At 44.4% G+C, this 25842-nt stretch overlaps 1 protein-coding gene across 5 annotated transcripts in view; it reads left to right on the top strand.

Annotated features, from left to right (window-relative positions):
• Sgms2 (sphingomyelin synthase 2) overlaps window positions 1–25842 on the top strand; it is an 83030-nt gene that overhangs the window by 13993 nt on the left and 43195 nt on the right. The window contains exon 1 of one of the 5 annotated variants that reach the window (XM_037207111.1): window positions 25174–25245. The exons of the other annotated variants lie outside the window; for them this stretch is intronic. The gene's annotated coding sequence lies outside the window, so the exon portion shown is untranslated. Of the gene's footprint in view, window positions 1–25173; window positions 25246–25842 lie in introns of those variants that run through there. 5 annotated transcript variants of the gene reach the window in all.

Genomic DNA, 25842 nt, shown 5'->3' with positions numbered 1-25842 from the left:
TTGTGATTGAGACGTACTTAGGGCCGGAGTTGTCAACCCAGGAGCGGCATGATGGTTCTAAGAATCACTTGGGGAGATTTCTGTGAACAGGGAACTCCTGACGCATAGCAATGTGAGTAGGTCAAGGTGGACGACAGAGTCACCAGGCAGGCAAGGGGGCCGCCCAGGAAGGCCACCTCGCAGATGCAGTTGACTGTTGATGAGAGGGTGGGGTAATCAGCCGTGTTGCAAGTGGTAGGTGAGTTGCGTCAGATGGGGACACCACCACCATCGGGTTTAGCAATGCGTGCGGTGGGTAGGGGTTATGGTAGAGCAGTTCGGAGGCAGGATTTAAAACACAAATGCATTCACCTCCAGTATGCACAGTGGAAAACTTCTCTCTCTCTCTTGACTGCCTGGGTTATGGGTGCTCTTGTCCCAAAGCTTCTGGACCTTTCTGTCACTCTAACACCATATAGCAAATGCAGGACCAGGCTGTATCCTCTCCCCTTGCTCTGGTGTTCTCTGTCTGGCCACCTGCCCCAAGTCGCCTCTGTCTTGCCTGGACTGAGGCTGTCTTTTGTCCAGGATGGCAGCTCTCTCCTCATCTCTTTCCAGTGTGTTTCATTCGCATCCTGCACTTGTGTGGGCATTTTCACTGAAACCTTATGAAAACCATCTGCCCATTTCAAAAGCCTCATCCCCCCACCTTCCTCTGTGTTCTGTGAGTGAGGTTATCTCTTAAGTCATTTGACACAATTCTTTTCTTTGGTATTTTCATCGGAGTCTTGCTATGTAGCCCAGGCTAGCTAGCCTCCACCTCCAAAATGCTGAGGTTACATTATTGGTGAAATTATTATGGCCACTCCACATAGTTAAAAGGGAGGTTTATTTTGTGGGGTAACTTACAAGTAAAGGGATAGTTTACAAGGTCTGGGAAAGGTGTGGCACAGTCCAGTAGTGTTCTCTGGAGAACTCTGCTCAGTCTACCTCCAGCGTCTAGGGTCCAGGAACCAAGAGAGCCGGCATCAGGATCCTGGGTCTTCAGGCCCGCCTTATAGGCATGACCATTGCTGAAGCCTCAATGGGGGTTGGAACTTCCAGGTCAAAGCTGGAATGGCCACCCACTACATTACATATGTGAGCCACCATTACCAGAATTACCATTTTTGTTTGTTTTTTGAAACAAGGTCCCCTTGTCGCCCAAGCTAGCTTTGAACCCCTGGTCCTCCTGTCTCTGCCTCCTGAATGCTGGGATTATAACCATTCACCACTCTGTACGGCTAGCCTCACCTTTTTTCAAAGGTTTATGCGTCCCAATATACTCGTAAGTACCTTGAGTCCGAGAAGGTCTGGGATTCACTGCCTGGGCAGGAGGTGACCACAGCATGTCACAAGCTTCTCTTTGGAAAGCCCCCTGTTTTTATTTTTCTCTTTTGATTGTTACTTTTCTCACCACTGATTTTTGTGTGGTATATTTGGGTTTTGTTGTTGTTGTTTGTTTGTTTTTTCCTTTCTGCCCAATTACCTTGTTTTTCTCTTCATTATCCTCCTTTGCAGCACCCCAATTATACTAGTTGCTATGGAGACAGTAAATGTACTCTAAGTGGATATTCCTTTAGGTAGAGAGATGGGGCGGGGAGGGGGGAACCTTGTTTTTCTGCAAATGTTTCCTAGTAACAGAAATAATTAACTTTACTTCAGACTAAGATATAGAAACAGCTGTGTGATATTTGCTTACTTTTTTATAAAAGACTGGCTTTTTTGTTGTTACTGTTTTGTTTTTCGAAACAGGGTTTCTATGTGTTAGCCCTGGCTGTGCTGGAACTCACTGTGTAGACCAGGCTAGCCTCAAACTCACAGAGATCCATCTGCCTTTGCTTCCAGAGTGCTGAGATTAAAGGCGTGCGCCAGGATGCCAGACTTGAATTTTATCTTTCAAATGATACACTTGAGAACCTCCTGCTCACTCTAGGGCATGGACAACTGTCCTCTCCCATACCCCACCCATCTCAATTTGCATGCTTTAGTTTTTATTAAAACCTGTTCTTAGTAAACTCCAATTTTCCTCCATAAACAAGAGGACCCTTGGAACCTTGCTTTCACTAAAGTGTTACTTGTGAATGGTCTAAAGGTTGAGCACATACTCGCGATGATAGCCGTGTTTGCATCCTAAGACACGTTTAATCGTTTCAATGTGGAGTTTAAAAGAAAGAAATTCCCTTTAAAAGTCTTTTGTCGTTGTCCCCCACCCCACCCCAGATTTTTAATTTAAGAGTATCCGCAAAGAGAGCCCAGCCCAGTCCTTTATTGCATCCAGGATTTAGCACATAGAGCCGTGGGGTGTGCCTTCCCCATTCATATAAGCGCTTCAGTGTTGCCCATCATCGCTCAGCCCTGGATTTGGAAGCAGAAGTGGAAAGTGTGGTGTCGGTTTCGAGTTGCCATAGACACACTTGTCAACAGGAGCTGTTAGCCCAGGGTGTCATGGCAACAGGAGATTGGACGTGGAGCCCTGAGGCCAGTCCTCAGGTTAGCCTCCCTCTGAGGTTGCCTAGTGCCTGAGGAGGCTCCATGGTCTCCCGTCCTGAGGGCTAGGATTGCAGAGTAAATTCACTGTGCCCCAATGCTGCTTTTTAAAGGGCATTCAGGATAGCTGACTACGTTCCGTGTGTAATTTGTTGCTGTGAATGTGGTTCCTGGAAGCCACAAGAAAGGTCTTTCAAGATGAACTGTTTGTATTTGAAATTATAGTGTAGGGCTTGCGTGGAATTTTGAAAACTGCTGGGAAATAGCTTCGGGTACATGGCTGTCATTTCTGTAGGTAGTTTCTGTGTGGTAGTCGAGTATAAAATGTGGACTATTGTCGGGTGGCGGTGGCACACGCCTTTAATCCCAGCACTCAGGAGGCAGAGCAGGCAGATCTCTGTGAGTTCAAGGCCAGTCTGGTCTACAGAGCGAGATCCAGGACAGGCACCAAAACTATACAGAGAAACCCTGTCTCGAAAAAACAACAACAACAACAACAACAAAAAGAAAAAAATGTGGATTATCTATTGAGAAGGAATATAGATTGCCAATTTTTTAAGAACTGATTAAAATACTCAAGAATTTGTATCATTGTAGAGATGGGGACATGTAACCATAAAGAAGTGCTTTTAAAAGGTGAGTGCCTACTCTTATCAAGACATGATTCTTCAATACCGAAAAGAGGGGGGAAAAATGCAGTCTGTCATTTGAAATAGCACATGTTTAAATGGAATTTAGCTGTCTCAGATGCAGATTAAGTACTCATACTTACTTGGCTGCTGATTTGTATAGCCACTGCTCTGGTTTGTTACCTGAGTTTTTGTTATGGTCAGAGCTTAAGCCCTTGTGCCCTGACTTACTGGGCTCTGCCACACATTCTCCTTCAGTATGCCCATCAGACAGACAAGTAATGGTAAAGAGCCGAGGAAGGGGTATTCTGTGTTGCCACCTTGCGGAGAAGACCAAATTAGAGGTTCAGTGGCTATCCCGCCTCCCCCGGACTTCTTGCTCTGGGCCTTGACTTGAAGCTGAGGTTGAAATAGAAGACAGGGAGTGTCCATAACTAAGCTGTCCTGCTGCAGCCCAGCCCTGGTCACCCTTGTCCCAGAGTCAGTCTCTCCTGCAAGGTCCTCAGGCCACTGGTCAGAACTCTGTCCAGGAGGCAGGTTGCTGCTCTGGCTGGCACCAGCCTTCAACCTTTTCTTCCTCTCAGCATGAGATTCCCGAGGAAATTCCAGCTTCTCGGAGACCATTGTGTCGATAGTCTGGCAGCCCATGGGAGGGACACAGTGTCTCTTGAACGGGTCATCACAATCTGATTTCTGATGGAGGCGGGTGTCTGTAAGGATCACTGGCAGGTCATCAGGCTTGGTGGCAAGCACCTTTACCTGATGAGCCATATCGCCAGCCTTACAAGAACGTTCTTACTAGAGGCTGGGGGAATGTAGCCCAGCAACAGAGTACTCGCCTCACATTCACAAGGCGCTGGGTTCAGTACCTGGCACGCCCCACACAAACACATACCCACACACACCCAAGCAACCAGACAGAAAACTAAAATAAGCAAACAGCAACAATGTTCTTTCCAGATAGCCTAAGGTGCTGTTTTGGAAGCAAAGCGAGTCTTCTGAGGGTTAGTTTCATCCAGTTAATGTTTCAGGGCCCCCTTACAGGTCCATTGCTAAGCCCCCACCCCCCACCCCCACCCCTGTACACTTACATTGTTTACTGACTGAAGCTGCTCACTTCAGCAGGACTGAGGCAGACAGACCCTGCCACTGGGACCCGAAGCATCCCCTGCATGAGGTGTGTGTTGAATATGAAAACCTGCAGAAGGCAACATTGATGATACAGATACAGATCTAAAGTTGTCAAGTCACAAGCTATAACTTGGCCTTGACCACAGTGGTGATTTTATTAATGTTGGACTATATTTAGAAAGTGTGGTTAGAAGCTGTGAGTGCTTTGGATTATAAGGGCAACTCGCATCTGATAGTATTTGAGTAAATTGCTGTTGTTCTTCAAGGATGTAACTGGGGGCTGTTTTCCTTACTATTAAAGTATTGCTTTTCAGCTAAAAGTATTTATAATGTTTTGGTATTGTAAAAAATTACAGTCATAAGTATTTGCTGAGTTTACGGTCAATTCTGAATACATTAAGCACGTTTATGGACTTTAATTTTAGGAGCAGTGTGGTTCCTTCTCTAGGTGTTGTGATCAACTACCTGTCAAATAGAACTTAAGGAAGGAAGGGAGGAAGAAAAGAAGCAAGGAAGGAAGGAAGCAAGGTTGGTTTTATTCAGGCTCATGGTTTTAATGGTAGCTGGTTATTGTAGCTACAGTCAGGAGGCATCTAGAGCTGAACTCTAATGCCAAGGAGTTCTCTGGGTTTGTCCAACATGGCAAGTGTATTTAGCTTTGTAAGAATTTGTCCAAAATGTCACCTAATGAGGATATATGGTTTTGTATTTTCAGCATCAATGTGTGAGAGAGCCAGGAACTTCTCATCCTCCCAGAGTTTGGTGATGTTGGTTTTAGATGTTGGCTGGTCTGTTTTGTTGTCTTAAATGGCAGCCCCCAATGACATACAGTATTGAACATCGTTTACACTGCTTGGGTGCTATCTGGGTGTGTTCTCTGATGAAATATCTGTTCTGATGTTGTTTGGTGCTTGGTTTTGGTTCTTCAGACATAGCCTTGCTCCATAGCCCAGGCTGAGCTCACACTCACATGCATCCTTGAGTTTCAGCTTCCTGTGTGCTTAGATAACAGATTTGTACCACCACACCCAGAGGTGTTCAGATCTCCTGCACTTTTTAACTGGGCTCTTTGTTTTCTTAAGTTGTAAGAATTCTGTGAGTATTGCTAAATTTTTTAATTAGATTTGTTTATTTTATATGTGAATGTTTTGGCTGCATGTATGTATATGTCCCTTGTGTGTGCTTGGTGCCAGTGGAGGTCAGAAGAAGGCATTGGGTCCCCAAAGCTAGAGTTACTAATGGTTGTAAACCACCATGTGGGTGCTGGGAATGGAATCTGGATCCTCGGCAATGGCAGCAAGTGCTCTTAATCATTGAGCTGTCTTTCCTGTAGCTAGAGTTTTCCTGCCTGGCCGACAGTCAGGACAAATCTTTGTCACCCACCAGTCCCACAGCTGCTCAGACCCAACAAAGTAAACACAGAGACTTATATTGCTTACAAACTGTATGGCCATGGCAGGCTTCTTGCTTACTGTTCTTATAGCTTAAATTAATCCATTTCCATAAATCTATACCTTGCCACGTGGCTCGTGGCTTACCGGCATCTTCACATGCTGCTTGTCATGGCGGTGGCTGGCAGTGACTCCTTCTGCCTTCCTGTTCTTTCTTTTCTCCTCTCTGTTAGTCCCGCCTATACTTCCTGCCTAACCCCTGGCCAATCAGTGTTTTATTTATTGACCAATCAGAGTAATTTGACATACAGACCATCCCACAGCACTTTCCAGCGTCTGTACTGGGGGTTTAAGTCCCTCTGCTAGTTATGTCTTTTGAAAGGAAGAATTTCCCCTCGCCTGTGAATTGTCCTAATTCTCTTAACTATCTTTTTGCAGACAGAAGTTAATTAAATTCAGCTTACCCACCATTTTCTTTAATTGTTTATGCTTTTGAAGTTGTATTGAAAATCTAAAATGTATCCCATCGCCAGAATCACGGTCACATAAATATTCTCCTGTTACCTTCTCCTTGTTTCTAGACTGCAGGACTGGGTTTTCATGGGCGCAGTGTGCTCCCGTCACTCTCCGAGGTGCCCAGAACTTTTCAGTGATGAGGGTTCCATTGTCCTGCGCCATCCATTACAGCAGCCATAGTGATCATTGGGCACTTGAAATAAGGTCAGTGGGACCAAAGACATGAAGTAAGTTTCAGTTAATTCAGCAGCCTCGTGTAGCTTATGGCTGTCACAGTAAGCAGCATGGCAGCAGAAAGTTAGGACAGGTTAGAAAGGCTGCTAGTCCCCTCGGCTCCCCTGTCTCCTTCAGCGTCCTTGGTGAACCTCTAGGAGGTCAGGCAGAATCCTGGGTACTGGGTAAACAAGGTTGGACATGCAGCAAGGTTAGGTTCTCTGAGGTCTTCAGGAATCCAAGTGGCTTTCTGAAGGTGACAGAGAACAGCATCAGAGTCTAGGTCTTCTGATGGTAATAAGATACTCTCTGCCCATACTGTTTCCCTTAGGAAGCCCCTTCGGTGTTACCCCAACCCTCAGCATTCACCATTAGAAGGTGGCTCACCAATTAGTATGTTATTCCATGTCGCCAAAGTGTGATGACAGAAAATAAAGACTGGGAGGCCAGAGGGAGGGGTTTTGCATGTGTGAGCTTCTCGTGCAGTCCTTAGCACCACAGGAAGAGAGATGGCGAGGGTGTGTGTGAACAGATGGTCTACCTTTGCTGGAAAGAGCGCACATGCACACATTTCTTTGCTCATTTGGAACTGTGATCGTTTACTGTCTGCAAACTTTCAACAAAGATTAATACAGATCTTCTTTACTTTGTCCTATGACAAGTGTTAGACACTTTAGAGAGGTGAGATGAAGCCGTGGGGCATTTTCCATGGGCAAAATCTCATGCCTGTCCCAATGGAGTCTTTATTATCAGATAAGAGATTGTTGGAAAATAGTATTCTTGAGGATTGTTGGAAAATGATATTTTTGGCATCACACAAAGAAACACCAGAACACAGCAAAAGTAACCCAGCAAGGCAATTTCTTTTTGTAGAAAGGGTACATACACCACAGCCCTGTTTGGGCTAGCAGCACATGGGAGTTGGCGGAGGGAATTCACTTAATTTTTATTCTAATGCAGGTGGAGGCTGTGTCTCTGATGCTGAGGGCTCATTCATAATTATGCAAAGGAGGTGAAGAAAGGGGGAAGGGTCAGGCTGCTCTGGGTCATCAAGTTCCTGGGAATAAAGCAGAAGGCCTTTATGCAAATGAAAGTTTAACCAGGTGGGGGGGGGTGAAAGACACACACACACACACACACACACACACACACACACACACACACACCAAGGTGGGGAAGATGTATGGAGTATCGATCTTTGGTGGATTCGCCACATTTGATGAGCTGTTTCTCACAAGATAGCATCCAAGGTGACTGAAGTCCGTTCACTGATCATGACGTCACTTAATGGGTCTGGCAGGAATGACGTCAAGAGACCACGTGGTCTCAGACTGACAACCAGACTACTGAAACAATGGACCCAAAGAAATGGGATTTCTCCAGGAAGCTCAGTGCTGGGAGAAGGAAAAGGCCCAGCCAGAGGGGAGCGCTATCCCCCTGAAAGACATTTCCCCCAGCTTTAACAACTTCTCAGACCACATTATAGAATGAGCCTGAAGTTCAAACAATGAGAAGTGGTGGGTGTAGATGTAACCAACCGTCTTATTAAATAAGAAACACAGAACCAATGTAAAAGAGAAAGCCAAGAGGTCAGAGCTCAGAGCTAAAATCTCACCCTTCCTCCTGCGGTGGTCTTAGCTTCCCGAAAGAGAGCTATTTCCTGTGTGTAAGTCGTTTCATAGTCATTCTGCCTTCTCATTGGTTGTAAACCCAAACACGTGACTGCCTCGTCACTGTCTGTATGTACAGCCCCCCAGGTCTTAAAGGCATATGTCTCCAATGCTGACTGTATCCCTGAACACACAGAGATCTATGGGGTTAAAGGCGTGCGCCACCATCGCCACACTCTGTCTATGGCTTTAATAGCTCTGACCCCCGGGCAACTTTATTTATTAACATACAATCAAAATCACATTTCAGTACAATTAGAATACCACCACAGGTGGGTGGGTGGGAGCACACCTTGACTGAGACATCTTAGATTTGCAAGTCCTTTATCTAAACATCAACCTCACTTCAGGAGCCTAAAGACAAAATTGGGGGCGGGAGGGGGGGAGGTGAGAGGGGGGAGATAGTTCACTGGTTCTCTTTGTCCCTCCTCCCAATGTGGCCTTACTGAGGAAATCTCCTTTTTCTGCTTTCTACCGTTTTGTAGATGATTTTTAAAAAATCTATTCTATTATCTGTGTGCATGTGTGTGTGTCTGCATGAGTTTATGTGCACCATGTGCGTGCAGGATCCCCCAGAGGGTGGTGTAGCTCTCCTGGCACTGGAGTTGCGGGCAGTTGTGAGCTGCCTGATGGAGATGCTGGGAACAGCCCAGGTACTCTACAAGAGCAGTAAGCTTTAACAGCTGAGCCGTCGCTCCAGCCCCTCTCTGCTTTCCTGATTATTTTAATTGGCTTACTGAGGGCAGATTACAAGTTGTAACCCCCAGTTAAATAACAGTCTCAACCTTACCTCCTTTCACCGGCCCTTCTCAGATCTAAGGGGTAGGGTAGGGCCCGGCTGTGTATGAATGACTTGGGGGCTCAGGGCAAAAGCAGTGGTCTGATTTATGCCATCTTTGTGACAGCCCAGTTATGTCCAGTCACCATTGGGACAGCCCGTTGGAACTTGAGGGGTACCTCAGCTCCACCAGCAGGTCTTCTTCACATCCTGATGAGCCTGCCCACCCCTAAGCGGTCATAGCGCCAGGCTGCTGAGTGCATTACACTGTCTTCCTTTTTTTTTTTTTATCTTACTCAAGATTCCGTTGCAAGAACTTCAGCTACCCCTAACTCAACTTCTGTTTTTCTTCTTCCCTTTTCCCCCAGTTATTCCTGGTATTCAAATTCTTATTTCCTGGTGGACAGCAAGTAACTCTAAGGTCCGGAGAGCTCAATTTCTTGACTTGCATTTTGTTCTCTGACACACATCCTTCCTCCAGAACTTAGGACGTGGAACAGTTTTCTGTGTGAAGTAAGTTGATATAAATCTGCCATGACGCAGTTTGTTCTGGGACGCCTCTGAAGGCATGTTGGAGCCTTGCAGGGCATAGATGTCTGAGATGGATGTTGCTAAAGCTCTGTTAATGCTGTCATTTACAAGACAGGCTACAAGAACAAAGACCAAACTAAGGCAGTCTCTCCAGAAGCAGCAAACTGCTGTAAAGTACCGAGAAGGCCAGAGCAGGGAACACCTCGGAAACCTCGCAAGCATAAACAACAGAACAGGGCTGGGACTGGGACTGGGGTGTGAGTAGCTACAGGAAATGGATTGCTCACCGAGTCACTGCTGCAGGTACAGCTGGGGAGCAGGACTCCAGCTCTTATCTTCTTGAAGGACTGGATTCCATCAAGAGGCAGTTTGACGGAAGTTTGTGTAGTGCAGGAGAGGTTAAGAGGAGAAGCAGAGCACTCCAAAGAGAGCGAGCCATGGACTACCCAAGATAGCAACCCAGGGGGTTCTTCCTGAGGACTCTAAGGTTTTATGAATGTGCATGAGGTGAGTGTTAGAGCATCCAGGCCCTTAAGGCCCTAAGCACACAGCTCCTGGGAAGTCCTGCCAACTCCTACTGTCACGGGTCAAGGCCACTTGAATTATAGCCACACATTAGTCTTTCCTCTTATCTGCTCAGCTCGGCTATCGTACCCAGCTGCTAGCCCTTTTATTTACCTTCCTCTGTTTTACCATTTAATACCCTCCCTGTTTTAACATTTGTTTTTACTGTAATTTGATTACCAGGGAGAGAGACCTCCATAATGAATGGGAATCTAGAGCCCTCTTTCTTGGTGAGGACAGTGTTAACCCTGCTGAGATACTTAGCACCACACTTATTTACCTACTGGGGTACATACACTACAGGATCCCGTGATCCTTCATTCCAGATTCACTAGCATCACTCTGTCCCCTACCAAAGGTCTCCTCTACCTGAACAGAGGGGACCTTCACATAGTTCCACCTACAAGCTAAATCAGCTCCACCCACAGACTAAATTTGTTTCTCTCTTCATATTTAGTAATTCTTTCTTGATTCATTTTTATTCTGAGCTTCATTTCTCTTTTCTGTTTTGATTTTTAAAGGCAGAATTATATAACCCAGGCTAGCCTTGAGTTTACTGTGTAGCAGAGGTTGGCCTTTTAACCTTGAACTCCTGGTCCTTCCGCCTCTACCTTCCGAGTGCTAAGATGGCGGGCGTGCGCCTCTGTGCCCAGTTTCACCGCTGTTTTCAAAGATGGGATTTATTTTTATTCAAGTAAGGGTAGTAATCGTAGTAAATATGTGAGTTGTACTTTAAATCTATCAGCTATATAATTAAGCTATATTTAATCAGAGACGTAGGCCACCTTGCTACTTGGTGGTATGACCACAAGTGGCATCTTGCTTTAAAGAAAGCTTTTAATAAACTATGACTGAATAATTTTATTTCTTCACCAACACCCATCCCCTAATATATGATGAACACAAGGAAAAATGAGGCTTACTGTTTCTGTCTTCAGTGTATGATGATAATTAGGTAGGCTTATCATAGTACACTTCTTGTTATAGAAGCTGCTTTTTGGAAATCTGAGAAAATTTTGGCCAATCTTCTTATTCTTTTTTTTTTTTTTTTTTGTTTTCAAGCTCTGCCTCCCATGTGCTGGGATTAAAGGCATGCACTACCACTGCCCATATTTCTTATTCTTTTCTTTTTCTTACTTTTCTTCTTTTGTGGATGTGTTGAGTATTTTATTTTTTCTTAATCATTTATTTTTATTTTATGCGTATCAGTGTTTAGCCTGCATGTATGTCTGTGTGAAGGTGTCAGATCTTGGAGTTAGAGACAGTGGTGAGCTGCCGTGTGGTTAAAGAGCACTTGTTGCTCTTGCAGAGGACCCAGGTTCAATTTCCATCTTGGCTCATAACCATCCAGTTCGTAATAACTCCAGTTCCAGGGACTCTGAAGTCCTCTTCTGATCAGCACAGGCACCAGGCACGCATGTGGTGTGCATACGTACATGCAGGCAGAACACTCAAGTCCACACAATAAAATAAAATAACTAAATCTAAAACAAGGAAAGGGAGCAGGGTGAGGGAAACACCTACCACGGTTCTGTGGCCATGAACCTCTTACACCTCGCAATGATACATGGTAGAGGAGTATTTAATTATTCCATTCTGTTTACCACACAGCAGTGCCTTAACTATTCCACACTGAAGTTTTTGGATTTTCATTGTTATTAACAGTGTCCTGGTTAATATGTTCAGGTACAATTTGTTCATATTTGTAAAATCTGAGACATGTTTTATTTTGCAGCTGTATAGCAGTATGATAATTTTGGTTTTTTTTAAGGTTAATTAATAAGTGAAAAAAATAGTAATTTTTAAAATTTGCATTTCTTGGCTCACTAGTCAGGTTAAATACTTTTTTCAGTTCCAGTGTTGAAATATGAAGGTTTTTTTTCCTGTCTTTTATGAACATTTACAGGCATTTGTTAAAATTAAAAGTGGTTTAATTTTCACTGGTATACTGTGGGACATTTTTGCGGCTTCTATTTTTTTCCCCCTCCATTTTAGAAGTTTGGATGTAGCAACAGTGAGATATCTCTGTCATGGAGGAGAGAGCCAGATTGAGCCAGGGAAGAGGCACAGACACTGGAATGCAGGGGTTGTAAGGCCTGGGCTTGCAGTCCTTCCGAAAACCTCTCCCTGGGCTTTAAAAATGAAGAGATGAGCGGCCTCCTGTTCCTGGGATGGTCCAGATGCAGTCAGAAGGAGGGAGTATGGGGTGGCCTTCCAAGATACGTTAAATTCCAGAGTCTGTAACCAGGAAACACTGAGTTCTTTATTCAGTTTTACCCCATCACACCTGTCTGTGTTAGTGACTCATCCTTCCTCTTCTTTCCTTTTTTCTTATCTTTTCTTAATGAAACAGAAAGAGAGAGAGAGAGAGAGAGAGAGAGAGAGAAAGAAAGAAAAGAAAGAAAAGAAAAAAAAGAAAGAAAGAAAGAAATCAAGGTCTCATTATGGAGCCCTGCCTACAATTCACTATGTAGACCAAGCTGGCCTTGCACTCAGGAGGCAGAGCCAGGCGGATCTCTGTGTTGAAGGCTAGCCTGGTCTACAGAGTGAGTTCCAGGACAAAAAAGGTGTGCGCCACCATGCCCAGCTCTGCCCTTCGTTGACGTCTACCTGTAGGCACATCCCTATACTCTGCCCTGAAGGTTCGCAGTGTCACACTTACCCTGTCACACTTCTGAACAGTAAAATGCTGTCATCTCTCCTTTTCTACTCTTTTTTTCCTTTTGGTTTTTTGAGACAGGGTTTCCATGTATAGTTTTGGTACATGTCCTGGATCTTGCTCTGTAGACCAGGCTGGCCTCGAACTCACAGAGATCCGCCTGGCTCTGCCTCCCGAGAGCTGGGATTAAAGAAGGCGTGCGCCACTGCTGCCTGGCTTCCTTTTCTACTCTTAACCTCAGTGATCTCTTTTGCAAAGAACTGACACTTTTTCTTCATTTTACTGAGACAGGGTCTCCCTTTGTGGCCAGCTCTTGTGAGTGACACCCGTGCTCGTGTCTCAAGTGCTGGGGTTACAGGCATATGCCACCAAGCCCATTTTTAAACATGTGACTCCTAGCATGAGTTAGTGAACAAATACTTAGATATAACCATCAACTCTGCCAGGCCTTGCATCTAAAAGGCAGTTAAAAGCCTAACAGTGGCTCTTCCCTCATGGCGCTTACAGCCTCACGGAAAGGAAATAAATCAGTCTCGTCTACCAGTTGACTAGATAAGTGCTAGAACTACACTGATGGAGGAGAAAATGCAGGGTAGGGTGGAGCAATCGCAAGGGCTCCCAGAAGGCCGCTTTGAGGAAGGCAGTTTGTCCGGGGATGTGCAGGGTTAATTTAGAATGGCATCCCCATTGCCGACTGCCGCACATTGTACTTGCGAACTGCAAGTACAATACTCTGGCCTGCTTTCTATAGCAGTATACAACATGGGCTCACACGAAGTGAGCTGTCCATTGACACCCCAGCAGTGTTTACCATCAACACTTTCAGAATAACTAGGAGAGGGTTGGGATGTTTCTGAACACGGAGAAAGGGAGAAGGGGACAGGGATTCTGACTAGCCTGGTTTGATCATTGCACACTATCCATATCTATTGAAATACCACATCGTGTTAAAAAAAAATATGTTCAGTCATTATGTTGTAGTTAAGTAGAGAAATTAACATCATTTTACCTTAAGAAAAAAAAATCTTAAATAGCCTCCAGAGCTTATTCACCTAAACTGGGAAAGGTGGGCTTACTCCCAACTCTGTGAAGTAATCATGGGGTTTTGTTATGTCTATCTCGGGGACCCCCAAAAGACCACCACAGAGACTGAATCCCATATGTGAAAGCAAAGAACCTTTATTTTCAAGCTCCGAGCTTGGTCTCTCTGTCTGTCTGATGCAGCAGTGAGAGCAGAGAGCCCTGAGCTCAGGTGGGATAGAGTTTTTATCATAGCAGAGGTTGGGGTGAGGGAATTTCCAGGGTTCAGGACCTTGACTGGCTGACAATTGTCTAGGGGTATCTGTAAAATAGAAATAGGTGTGTGCTAGACTCAGGGCCATTTAGCCATCTTATCTAACCTTATCTAATGGTTGGAATGTTTGGGATGTCAGGTGCTTCCCCTTAAATGTAGAGCCTTACCTGACTGGGGTCAGCTTATGGCTTTTCCTGGGTCTGGGTGTTGCCTACCAGTAAGAAGCTGTCTGGGCCTCTAAGCTTGTCATGGCAGCTGTATGGTCAAGCTGTCTTGGGCCCCCCACAGTTTCGACATGTCATGGTGTCCATACACATACAGTTTGGGGGTGTCTGAGGGAAGACATTACCTGTCTTAGTTAGGGTTCTGTTGCTCAAAGGATTTATTCAGTTTATAACTCTTAGGTCACTCTCCATTGCTGAGGGAAGACAGGGCAGGAACTTGGAGACAGGAGCTGATGCAGAGGCCATGGAGGAGTGTTGCAGACAGGCTTGCTCCCCGTGGCTTGCTTAGCCTGCTGTCTTATAGAACCCAGGACCACCACCCCAGAGGTGGCACTGCCCACATCAATCACCACTTTTAAAATACGCACCACAGACCTGCCCACAGGCCAGTCTGGTGGGCACATTTCCTCAGATCAAAATGACTACTCTAGCTTGTATCAAATTGATATAAAATTAGCCAGCGCAAATCCCTTTTTAAAAGCTGAGGTTTTTTTTTTTTCTCTAATGATTACAGGAAGAAATTAACAGAAAACTCACCTATCATCTGATTTACAGTAAAGTATGTTTTAACCACAAGAGCTTAGAGCCCAAGTGACCGTGACCGTGACAAGTAGGAATACGCTTCTGAGTCCTTCCATCCCGAGATGCTTCTTTTCCAGAGGGTGCCTCTCCAATCCATTAGATCTGGATCTAGAGCGCTCCACTGCATCGAGGCACGGAGTGTTTTCCCATGGCTGTATTTCCACCGTCTCCCCATCTGTGGGGACTTGTCCCTCTAATGTAGTACCATCTGCTTCTGCTCTGGCTGTGCAAGAACAAAGCTGTGGGAACGGAGGTGAGGATGGGCCGGATTCCCTGTGTAGTGCTGAGTATGACTGCCCTTGGCTTCTCCTTCATCAAAATGAAGACTACGATGGTGTCTTAACATGGCCACGTGGTCTTCACTGTTCCTCGCACCTCTTGCGTTGAGATCTGCAGGAACGTGTTAACCCCAAGTGTAGACAAGGCTCCTCTGAACTGTATAGAGATAGTCACACAGCTCAACTGGATCTCTCTCGATATCTGTGTTTGAAAAACTGTTTTGGTTTTTGCCAATAGAAACAGAAGAGCCGAGAGTCCAAATTGTAGCCATTTTGTAAGACTTTAGGAGTAAACTGCCTTGGGACTCTTTATATTTGATTTTATTCATTTGCCGGATGCATATGATCCTTAGAACATGCTCAATGCTATCCCCTTAATATGAGATTCTCCCCTTAAAAGAAATCATTGAAGGACCTTGTCAAATGTTGATGGAGGAGGACACTGAAATCCAGGGAGGCCCATGGCCATAGCTTTGCCCTTCTCAGACTCGGATCCCCCTGCACTGCCTATGTGAGCCACACTCCTGTTCTCTGTCTGTCCGACCAGCTCAGTTTCTACATTCCTACTTGGTAAAAATTCTTTACTGATTCAAATCAGTAAAGTTCTAGTTCTAGAACCTTCCTTACTCCTGTGTGAAGTTGACTGTGGCACATCGTCTTCAAAAGAAAATGTCTCCAAGTTCTGTGACACTGTGTCTTTTCTCACTGTGACAGTGTACATTGGGATGGACATGATTTTGGTCTGGATCCACACACCCAGTTTGACTAGACAGTGTCGTGCATAGCTGTGTTGTTGAACAGACTCTGATAGTAATCTGTTGAACTAGCTGATAATGTTACTCCTAGCAAATACTGTGTCATACACACTTTTAATTACGGACTGACTGTTTTGTCCACAGCACAAGAGCAATCATTCGCTTTTGTTTGACTTGCCTTTGCTGCCTAAGAAATAAAATGCACTGTGTATCGTCTCTGCACCCTAGAAATCTCTGTGAAGTGTGAGGAACCTCTGAAGGGTTGAAAGTGGAAACCTGAATTTTTAGAAAGATCAGTGTGGACTTGGGAGTCAAGAAGGCCCAGTGTAACTGTGGTGAGGGCCTGGTATAACTGTGGTGATGGCCTGGTGTGGCTCTGCCGAGGGCCTGGTATAACTGTGGTGAGGGCCTGGTGTGGCTCTGCCGAGGGCCTGGTGTGGCTCTGCCGAGGGCCTGGTGTGGCTCTGCCGAGGGCCTGGTGTAAATATGTAGGTACCCAAACTCTGTAAGGTCTTACTTTACCCTCAAGTGAATCTTCAGCTCTTTCAGGTAAGTGGCCGATCCCTGACTCATTGATGTTTCAAATGACAGAAAGGGACAGAGCAGCCAGCACCCGAGCTTGTTTGTGTTACTACTCCAATGGAGCACCCGGTTGTCTGCTCCAGCCGAGTCTTAGGAACGGCTTGTGGCTAAGACCCTCTGGTCTCAGCCAGTTCTGCACACAACACAAGGCCCTGCAACGCCTTGAAGCTCGGCTCCCTGCCTGGATGTCTTTGAAATGAGGGGTAATTCTCTTCTTGAAAGTAAAAATTGGTACAGACATCTTTCTGTTTGCTGTCTGGAACATTGGGCACAGATGCCTCTGCCTCTGCCTCTGCCTCCTCAGGGCTGGGATGAAAGGCATGTACCACCTGTGTGGTTTTTATTGCTACAAATATGTAGTATTGACCTGGGGGTGGGGGGCGGTGGAATTCAGCCCTCACTGGGCCGTGTAATCAGAAGGTAACGTAACACCATTTTCTTGGGGCTAGAGCGATGTCTCAGTGGTTAAGAGCACTGGCTGCTCTTCCAGAGGACCTGGGTTTGATTCTCAGCACCCACCTTGTGGCTCACAACCTTCTATAACTCTAGTTCCAGACTTGATGTCCTCTTCTGGCCTTCACACAGTGCACAGACAGACATGCAGACAAAACGCCCACACTTTAAAAAACAAATAAATTAGCAACAAGAAAAGTCATTAAAGGTTTTTTTTTTTTCTCATTAGTTAGGGTTCCCTGTCCTACACAACATTCTGTAGGCTGGTTTGTCTTCTGTAAAACTCAGAATCATTCTAGGAATGTTGCTAGGGTAAGAATACCCATACTGCACTGAGATTAGGAATGTCAGTATTTCTGAATACGACAGTGCTACTTTTCTATCTGAATGCTAGCGTCAGTCTGTCCCATGGAAGCTGAGTAAAGAAAAGAATCCATCTATTCTAGAGACCCTTCCTGAGCAGCGTCTGTTTGCCAGGCGGTGAATAAGGCAGGGCACAAAACAAAAAGCTCCCATGTCGCCTCCATCCCCAGCTGGGAGCAGGGAGGCACAGAGAGTTGATGCTGCAGCCTCAGGTATCGGGGAACAGTCCCTTCAATGTGGCAGGTGAACCGGATGGAGAAGGAAGGGGTTGTTGGCATCCGCTTTGGAAAATAATGCATTCCTGTGCTCTCAACACTGCAGAGTTTCAGAAGTTCATTAAAACCACAAGCAGAAAGACGGGGCTGCACTGAAACAACCTGGGCCGGAAAAAGAAAGGTTACCTTTCAAGTATACTATTTTCATTCCTTTTTGGGGGTGGGATTCACAGAATTTGCCTAAAGTTTGCCTCTACCTCAGCCTCTGTCAGTGTCGTCACCATCCTTTCTAGAATGCCTGAACAAGCAAATGAATTTAAATTTACCTCCTTCATAACATAAAAAATGTGTAGTAGAGCATACTATACTGTAACTTTCTCCTAACTATATGTGGAGTGAGTTTGACAGTTTTTTTGTTGTTTTGGTTTTTTTTTTTTGTTTGTTTGTTTTTTTTTTTTTTGAGACAGGGTTTCTCTGCGTAGCTTTGGAGCTTGTCCTGAAACTCACTCTGTAGCCCAGGCTGGCCTTGAACTCACAGAGATACACTTGCCTCTGCCTTCTGAGTACTGGGATTAAAGGTGTGTGCCACCCCACCGCCCAGCTGGAAATTTGACAAATTAATGCTGATAAAACTTCCTAAAAGCAGCCACAGAATCATCATTGTACAGGTGTACCACAATGTAGTGACCTTTTGATGGACATGTAGGTTGTGGCCAGTTGGCTTTAAACAGTGCTGGAATAAGTAACTGTATATAAATTACTTTTCATATGTGCAGTTATAGCTGTATAAACTTACAATGATATGTGTGTGCAGTTTGACTGGGTTTTTCCCCCTTTGGGTTTTCTTTTTCTTTTTTTTGAAACAGGCTTTCTCTGTGCAGCTTTGCGCCTTTCCTGGAACTCACTCTGTAGCCCAGGCTGGCCTCGAACTCACAGAGATCTGCCTGGCTCTGCCTCCCGAGTGCTAGGATTAAAGGCATGCGCCACCACCGCCCGGCTTTTTTAACGGGTTTAACCTGCCCCTGGGGTATGTGTATATGTGTGTTTTACTTTATCTCTACTAGGGATTTGTGAGAGTATCTGGTAGTACAATCAATTAGTGATTTCTCAAACTTACTTCAGTTTAGGAGTACTGTTTATTCAGTTTCCAGTGGCGTTTTAAAAAGAAAATGCTTGGATAAGGAAGCAAGACTAGAACTATGCTTTTAAAACCATACATGCTGCCAGAGAGTAATTTTTAAAAAGAGAAGTGTAATATATACAGACTGAGTAGATTATATATTTAGTTTGTGTGTGTGTGTGTGTGTGTGTGTGTGTACATGAGTGCCATATGGGTGTAGGTACCTTTGGTGTCAGATCCCTTAAAGTGGAGGTATAGGGAGTTGTCATCTATCTATCATGGATGCTGGGAACCCAACTTGGCTCCTCTCCAGCCCATTGGGGGGTTTGGTTTTTTTGTTTTTTTTTTTTTCTTTGTGTTTTAGATTTCTAAATTTTATTATAGATGAATGAGTGTTAGGGGTGTTTTGCCTGTTTGTATGTGTACCATGTGTGCCTGGTACCCATGGAGGTCAGAAAAGGCCATTGGCATCCCTGGAACTGTAGTTGCAGATGGTTATGAGCAGCTACATGGGTGCTGGGAGCCGAACCTTGGTATTCTACAGGAATAGCACGTGCTTTTAACAGCCGAGCCATCTCTCCCTCCCCTCCCCACCCTCGCCCCCGCTGTGGTTTTTTGATGAAGGCTTTCACTGTTTACCCCATGCTGATGGTAGACTCACTGTGTTACACAGACAGACGTGGATCCTTCTCTCCTTTGCCTCTTGAGCGCTGGGATTGTTGCACCACGGCCCCCAGCCCTGTAAAGGACTGTATTTCTTCGCTGTTTTGGGGCTTTGTTTTTATTGCTCTTGTTGTTGTTGTAGCTAACTGAAATTAATCAGCGTATAAACCTGAGTTAACACAAAGGGCCTTTTCTGTTACATTTACCATCCAAGCAACCACAGCCGTGAGCAGCGTAGAACTTGGACTTGGGGGAGGTTTCCACCACACGCTGACAAGTGTGGTTCTCTGGGTCTACACTGTCTGTGCCAAGAACAAGGTTGATATTGGACACGTGCTTTCCTGATGGGAGGGTGGGACTCGCGTTTGTGCCTGGAGAAAGTGTGTAACTGACCAGCTGGGTCTCCCCTGGCTGATAACATCTCTCATCTGTGGCTGAAGGATTGACATGTGTGCTTGATGAGGCCACTTGGAGAGGCCCCCTCTCTGTCTTAGCCTTTGCTGATTTTCCTTCATATCCTTATTGCTGTAGTCAACCAAAGGTGTGAATATTCCTGATGACTGAGTTCTGCCAAGCCCCTGTAAGTCAGTGGACTGAGGCTGCTTGTAAAGGCTCAGGACCGGTCAATGTTGCTAAGATAATCTATCTGCCCGCTGTGTTACTGGCAAGTGACACACATGTTTTATCATAAGCTATTGACTTTAGCACCATGTCTTGACTTGCAGTCTGGTTTATTATAGAGTATGTCCCTTTGCAGATCCTGAATGGTGATTTAGTCTTTACACCTGAGAAATGGAGAGAAGAGTCTGCCCAGGTGTTGGATGGTTTTAGTTCCGCGACGTCCACAACTGAGTGTTTGGTCATCAGTGTTTGCACTGGGGCTTATAACTTTCCTTAGTTTCCTATAATTTTATTGCTGAGCAATTACATTTACATAATTCCTTTTGTAACCCCTAGCCTTGGAGTTTAGTTAAATAATCTGATTTTTTCTAGTTATGCTTTGATTCTGAAGCTTATCTGCAATGCATAGTTCTAGAAACTTCACATCTTGATCCTCTGCACTCTGTGCACACCCATTTTCAAGGCAGCAGAGTTTTGCCTTGATTTTAAGGCCCAAAGCCTGACATAAGATTGTTGTATAGTCCATGTTTTGTTAGCATCCTACTTAACACATTTAAATTATGAACTAGGAAGTCAATAAAGATGTCAAGCATTTATTTCTGTAGACCAGACCAGGCTGGCCTCAAACTCACAGAGATCCTCCTGGCTCTGCCTCTCAAGTGCTGGGATTAAAAGCATGCACCACCACCACCCGGCTAAGCATTTATTTCTTTAAGCTGCTTCTCCTAAAGGAATTGAGATAGTTCTAAGAAGCTTGAGGACTGGAGAGATGACTCAGTGACTAAGAACACTGGCTGCTGTCCCAGAGCATTCAGGTTTGATTCCTAGCACCCCCAGGGTGGCTTATAACCATCTGTAATTACAGTTCCATCCAGTAACCTCTTCTGGCCTCCACAGGCACTGCATGCACCCAATGTACAGACATATATGCAGGCAGAATACCCATTAAAACAACAACAACAACAACAAAAAATAAAGATTAAAAACTACACCAAAGAGTTATCTTTTTTAAAGTTTATTTTATTTATGTATGCTGAGGATTGATCATCAGGCCCCACACATGCTAAACATTACTCTACCACTAACCTGCATTCATAATCCCAAGAATTTATATGTTTTATCATTTCTCAGCCTTTTGGCTAAGATCAAACAAAGAATTTATGTTTCCTGTAGTCAAGAGCAATGGTTTTGAATGCTCGGCATTCATTAGCATGTTTTTGCAGATGATTGGCTACTTTTCTTGTTGCTGAGAGCAAATGCCATACTAGAAGCTCATTAACGAAAGAGTTGATTTTAGTTTGAGAAGAGCTAGCCCTGGGAAGGCACAGGTGCAGGAGGTGACTGGTCATATTGTGTCTGCAGTCAGAAGGGAGAGAGAGAGAACTTTTGATACCCAACTGACTTTTTCCTTTTTTCTTCAGTCTGGGGACCCCAGTTCCTGTGGTGGTGTCCTCAGAGTGGGCCTTCCCTCCCCAGTTCTGGAAATAATCATCATAGACACACTCAAGAGTCTTGTTTCCAATGTGATTCAAAATGCAGTCAAGCTGACAATGGAGATTAATCACAGCAGCTGACGTCAAATGGTATTCGGCTATTGCTCATTCCGAGGATGATCCTGAGCACTGAGTAACATGGTTGGCAGCCACTATTCCCAGTGTCCCACATGTGTTTCCCCATAGTTTTCATGCCAACCTTGTTGAGTAGCCATTCTACTATTGGTTCCACTTCAGAGCTAGAGGCTTATATTACTTTACCTAATATTAAGTGATCTGCTTGAATATGACAGGATAGAATTTAAATTCAAGTCTTCCTTATTTACCCGCTGAACCATTAGCCAGCAGCCTGAGCTACACATGGTAGCATCTCCCTGGTATCTCAGGAAACTGGTTAAACATAAGCATACATGTTCATTCTTTAGTTTGGCAGTGGTCTAATTACTTGCCGCTGAGTGTCCAGAATCATATTTGGGATTTTTGAAAAATACAAAATGGAGAACACCCCTCCCAGACCCCATTATTCTTTGGGTAAAATCCCAATGTGTTAGTGTGGCCTGACTGGGTTACCTAAGGTTCAGACTTACTCATTACAGCCAAGCTAACTTGCCTGCTGCTTGTAGACATAATAACCTCTCCTTATACATATCATCTCTTCTCTCTCAGATGACCCCACGCTAGCTAACATGACCCTTCTTTATCCTTCAGCTCTGAGTTGAAAAAGCCTTTCTTCCCAGAAGCCTTCCCTGAACTTTCCAGACAAGGTTGTGTCCTTGGCTTTGTGTTGCTATAGCCCTGAACTTTTGATTACCCGAACATTTATCTCTCTTGTGATAGGGAATTGTTTAGTTTCTCAACTATTCTGCAGGCTCTCTGAAACCGGGAGCAAAGGCTATCTTGTTCACCTGGCCATAAATGAAGGTTAAATACCTTTTCAAAATATGAGACAGTCAGTGGTCATTTAGATCCCAAGGTGCACACACAATAAACTGCTTACTGTCTTACATAGGGCACTATGTACAAGTGATGATCAGGGATCCTCAGTCAATCAGAGGAATGAAATCCTTTTAGAGTTTTTATGAAACAGGTACCAACACATTCTTGAGTTTAAATTCTCAGGCAGACTTATTTCTCAAGGTCCAAACTCAGACAATCTGAAGACCTGACCTTTCAATAATACATGAACCTAAACATTATTTTTAGGGTGACAAGGAATCTACCTATCAATTGTGAACCTTATTTAAAGAAAACTTGCTTTGTACATGATTAAGGACTTTAAAATATTTGGGAAGTAATTCACACCCTTTAAATCTTGCCAGTAATTATAAGCATAGCCAGTTTTGGATCGTGGTGCTACCTTTTTCTTAAATATTCTATGAATTTTTTGCCGATTTTTTTTTTTTTTAAATACGTCTTTTGAAAGAACACTGTTTCGGAGACAATGAAGATTGCATATGATGTTTAAGATGGTCAGGCCTAAAAACATATGCATACAAGCCATGCTAAACAAATTTAGCAGTCTGAATTTACATACCTATTTATTTATTTATTTATTTATTTATTTATTTATTTATTTATTTTGGTTTTTTGAGACAGAGTTTCTCTTGTGTAGCTTTGCGCCTTTCCTGGAACTCACTTGTAGCCAGTGCTCGACTCACAGATCACCTGGTCTGCTCGAGTGCTGGATTAAAGGTGCGCCACCCCGCCCGCTACAGTTTATGTGTAACAACAATAATAATTAAAAAGAGACCATGATTGGAGGGGGAGGGGGCATGGGAGGTGTTAGAGGGGGAATTTGTGTGATTAATATTTTATTTAAAAATAAATTAAGAAAAATTGCAAAGTAAGCCTACAGCGTCAAAACTAAAAAACTTCATATTCTCCTTAGTTTGTTAGTGCCCATGGGTGTAAGGCATACTGAAAACACAGTATTGGAATGGCTATTATGTGGCAAGAAGAAAGAAGAAACGTTTCTAAAGTGAGTTTTTCATTCTTCAATCTAAAACTGTTAAGTAAATGCAGGAGAGGTCCTTCCCACAAAGATGGAGCTCACAGAGAATACTCAACAGAAACTTTAAAAGAGGGGGAAAAAATCCATGTATCTGATACATATGTATGTTTTCAGCTAAAAAAAAAATTTACCTTTTTTCCTTTGAATATTTAATATATAGAAATAACTCGGAAAATGGGGAATCCAAAAAAAAAAAAAGAGGCAGAATGGATGTGATATTTAGGTATTATCATATTTCATGGTTATTTATGTATGGAATTCTCAAAGAATAAAGAAAATTTACAGAAAAAGGCTAATATTGCTGGAGCCTTATATGGGATTTCAGCTCAGAGTGTTTGGGGACAGGGGAGCTAAAGATTCATCCCAAGGCTTTGTGTGCTAGGTAAGCATTCTGTTCTGTCCCAGCTAACATCGTTCACTTTTGATGTTTAGCTTCTACAGGAACCCAAGTATATACACTTTCCTGAATTTGAAGAAAAAAAATAGCAAAATGCCTTTGGCCAGCTGTGCCATCTACATGGTATTTGCAGGTGAATTCTCTCTATTCTGAAGCTGCTTATTTTGTAGCCCACAATTCTTTGATATAAGAAAAAAAAAAGTGAAGTAGTTTTTCTGCTCTGGAATATGTTCCGCCAAATGAGTCAATCTTCTTGCAAACAAACAAACAAAAAGCTCTTTTGATTATGAGGTCAGAATCAATGACTCAGTGCTGTTTGGGAGTGTGTTACATGAACTGAGTTCAGAGGAGAAACTCACTGGTAAGGGATGACACATAAGTCACTTCCTGACTTCATAGCATTCCACCGCCCTTGGATGAGCGAGAGTCCTGTCGTGACCTTCCAGTCTTGCCTTCCCTCCAGCTACAGAGGAATGGCTGTGTGGTCTGTACGCCATATACCCCTTTGGATTCTCTTGACTTCAGAAAGTGCCAGGGTTAAGCATTAAACCAACAGGGAGTGTGGAGCCGGGAGAAGGTCACACTGAGTAAATAATCAGCCCACATTCAACTGTACCTGGGCTGAGCTGCCTTTTCCGCTGCCAAACACAGACCAGTAACTAGGCAACAACAGTGACTCGCACACTCTGAATGCTTCACTACAATGAAATGTCCAACCCCCACATTTCCAGGAAATGCCCTTCTTTTAAGTCACCGGGGACCGGGGTGAACACTCACACTGCACTCGGGGCTGTCAGGTGACCCGTAGCTTGTCGATGGTCAGTGTTTGAGAGACGTAACCTTAGGACAAACACAGATGTGGTAACCATGAAAAGGAAGAGTTGAGGTGTGGAAAAGTGTGCAGTGAACCAGTCTTTCCACGGTATGACTCACAGGGAACGAAATCCATTGCCTTGAGGGAGGGAAAATAACACATTCCTAATGACTAAAATAGCCTGAGTAAGACCCCAGAAACTCACACCGTAACTTAGTGGCTGAGAGAGGTTCTGGATCCAGATTGCCTGTTACTCTGCTTGATTTCTGACTTTAGCTTGCTGTTCCTCGGATGTGGACAGTGATGGTGCCTCCCTCCCATGTGAAGTGTCTGTGCGTGTTGGCATCACTATTTAGGAAGTGCTAGGACAATCAAGCAGCTTTTATTGTGCTTGCTCTGGGGAAGGGGCAGCTGGCCCCCAGGGAGGCCTGGCTGAATTAGGAAGAAAGGCAGGGAAAGAAGACACAAGGTATGTTGAGGTTCTGAGAACTCTGACGACAGAAATTGTAACTAAATCACGTCAAACTTTCTAAGGCTCGCCAGAATTTCCATGCTTTGGAAATCGGATGTTGAAAAGCTACATGAGCGTTGCACCATGAGCAGTCACGTGTTTTGTGACTCCTAAGATTGCCTTAACATGCTGAAGGAAGAAATTGGCTTTTGTTCTTACTGTTTTTATACCTTATGCTCCGTCACCCTTTTTTTTTCTAGAATTTATGATGAAAAATGGAGTGGCACAAAGTAGCCACAGTAAGTCATGTGAAATTCCGGGAGCTTCTATCTGACAGAGGTATGCAAATATACATACAGGTGACTGGCTCCAGGTACTTCAGGGTTTTGGCAAAATATAGCAGCCATTGTAGGTCCAGAATGGAGGTGTTTGGCTAGAGGCCAGTGACAGCATGGTGATAGAACGTGGACTTTACCCTCTGAGCTCGGACCTGGCAGAAGAGAGAACCCCGGGGAAGTAGTGAACTGGAACATTTTATGCGACTATGGACAGGTCTGTGGGATCATGGATGAGGCTAGGAAGCCAGTGGCAGTACAGTCCCACCTGACCTCTTTAGAGGTTGGTCCGACTTCCTGAATTTCACTTTTAGAGGGAGGTCAGATGTTTGGAAATCCTGTGGGGACAGTGACTCACCTTGGGCCAGGAGTTCAACTGGACCGGAAGGTGGTGTGTGTCTGCAGACCCGTGGGAGCTGTGACATTTCAACGCAGAATGAGGAAGGGTTGGTGGAGCTTTCTTCCCACTGAACTTGCAGTCAGGTTCTATTAAGTCTGGGCAGGAGTGATAAGTAGGTAAAAGTTTCTTAAGGAAGTGGTAGGACCCAAAAGTCCATCAAGGAACCGGCTTCTGGGAGCTGCCCCAAGCCAGTCTTTATTA

Source organism: Peromyscus leucopus, chromosome 6 (genome assembly GCF_004664715.2).
Source record: "Peromyscus leucopus breed LL Stock chromosome 6, UCI_PerLeu_2.1, whole genome shotgun sequence".
Lineage (NCBI taxonomy): Eukaryota > Metazoa > Chordata > Mammalia > Rodentia > Cricetidae > Peromyscus > Peromyscus leucopus.
Note: the sequence above shows the minus strand (reverse complement) of the source record. Positions and strands in the feature narration are given on the sequence as shown.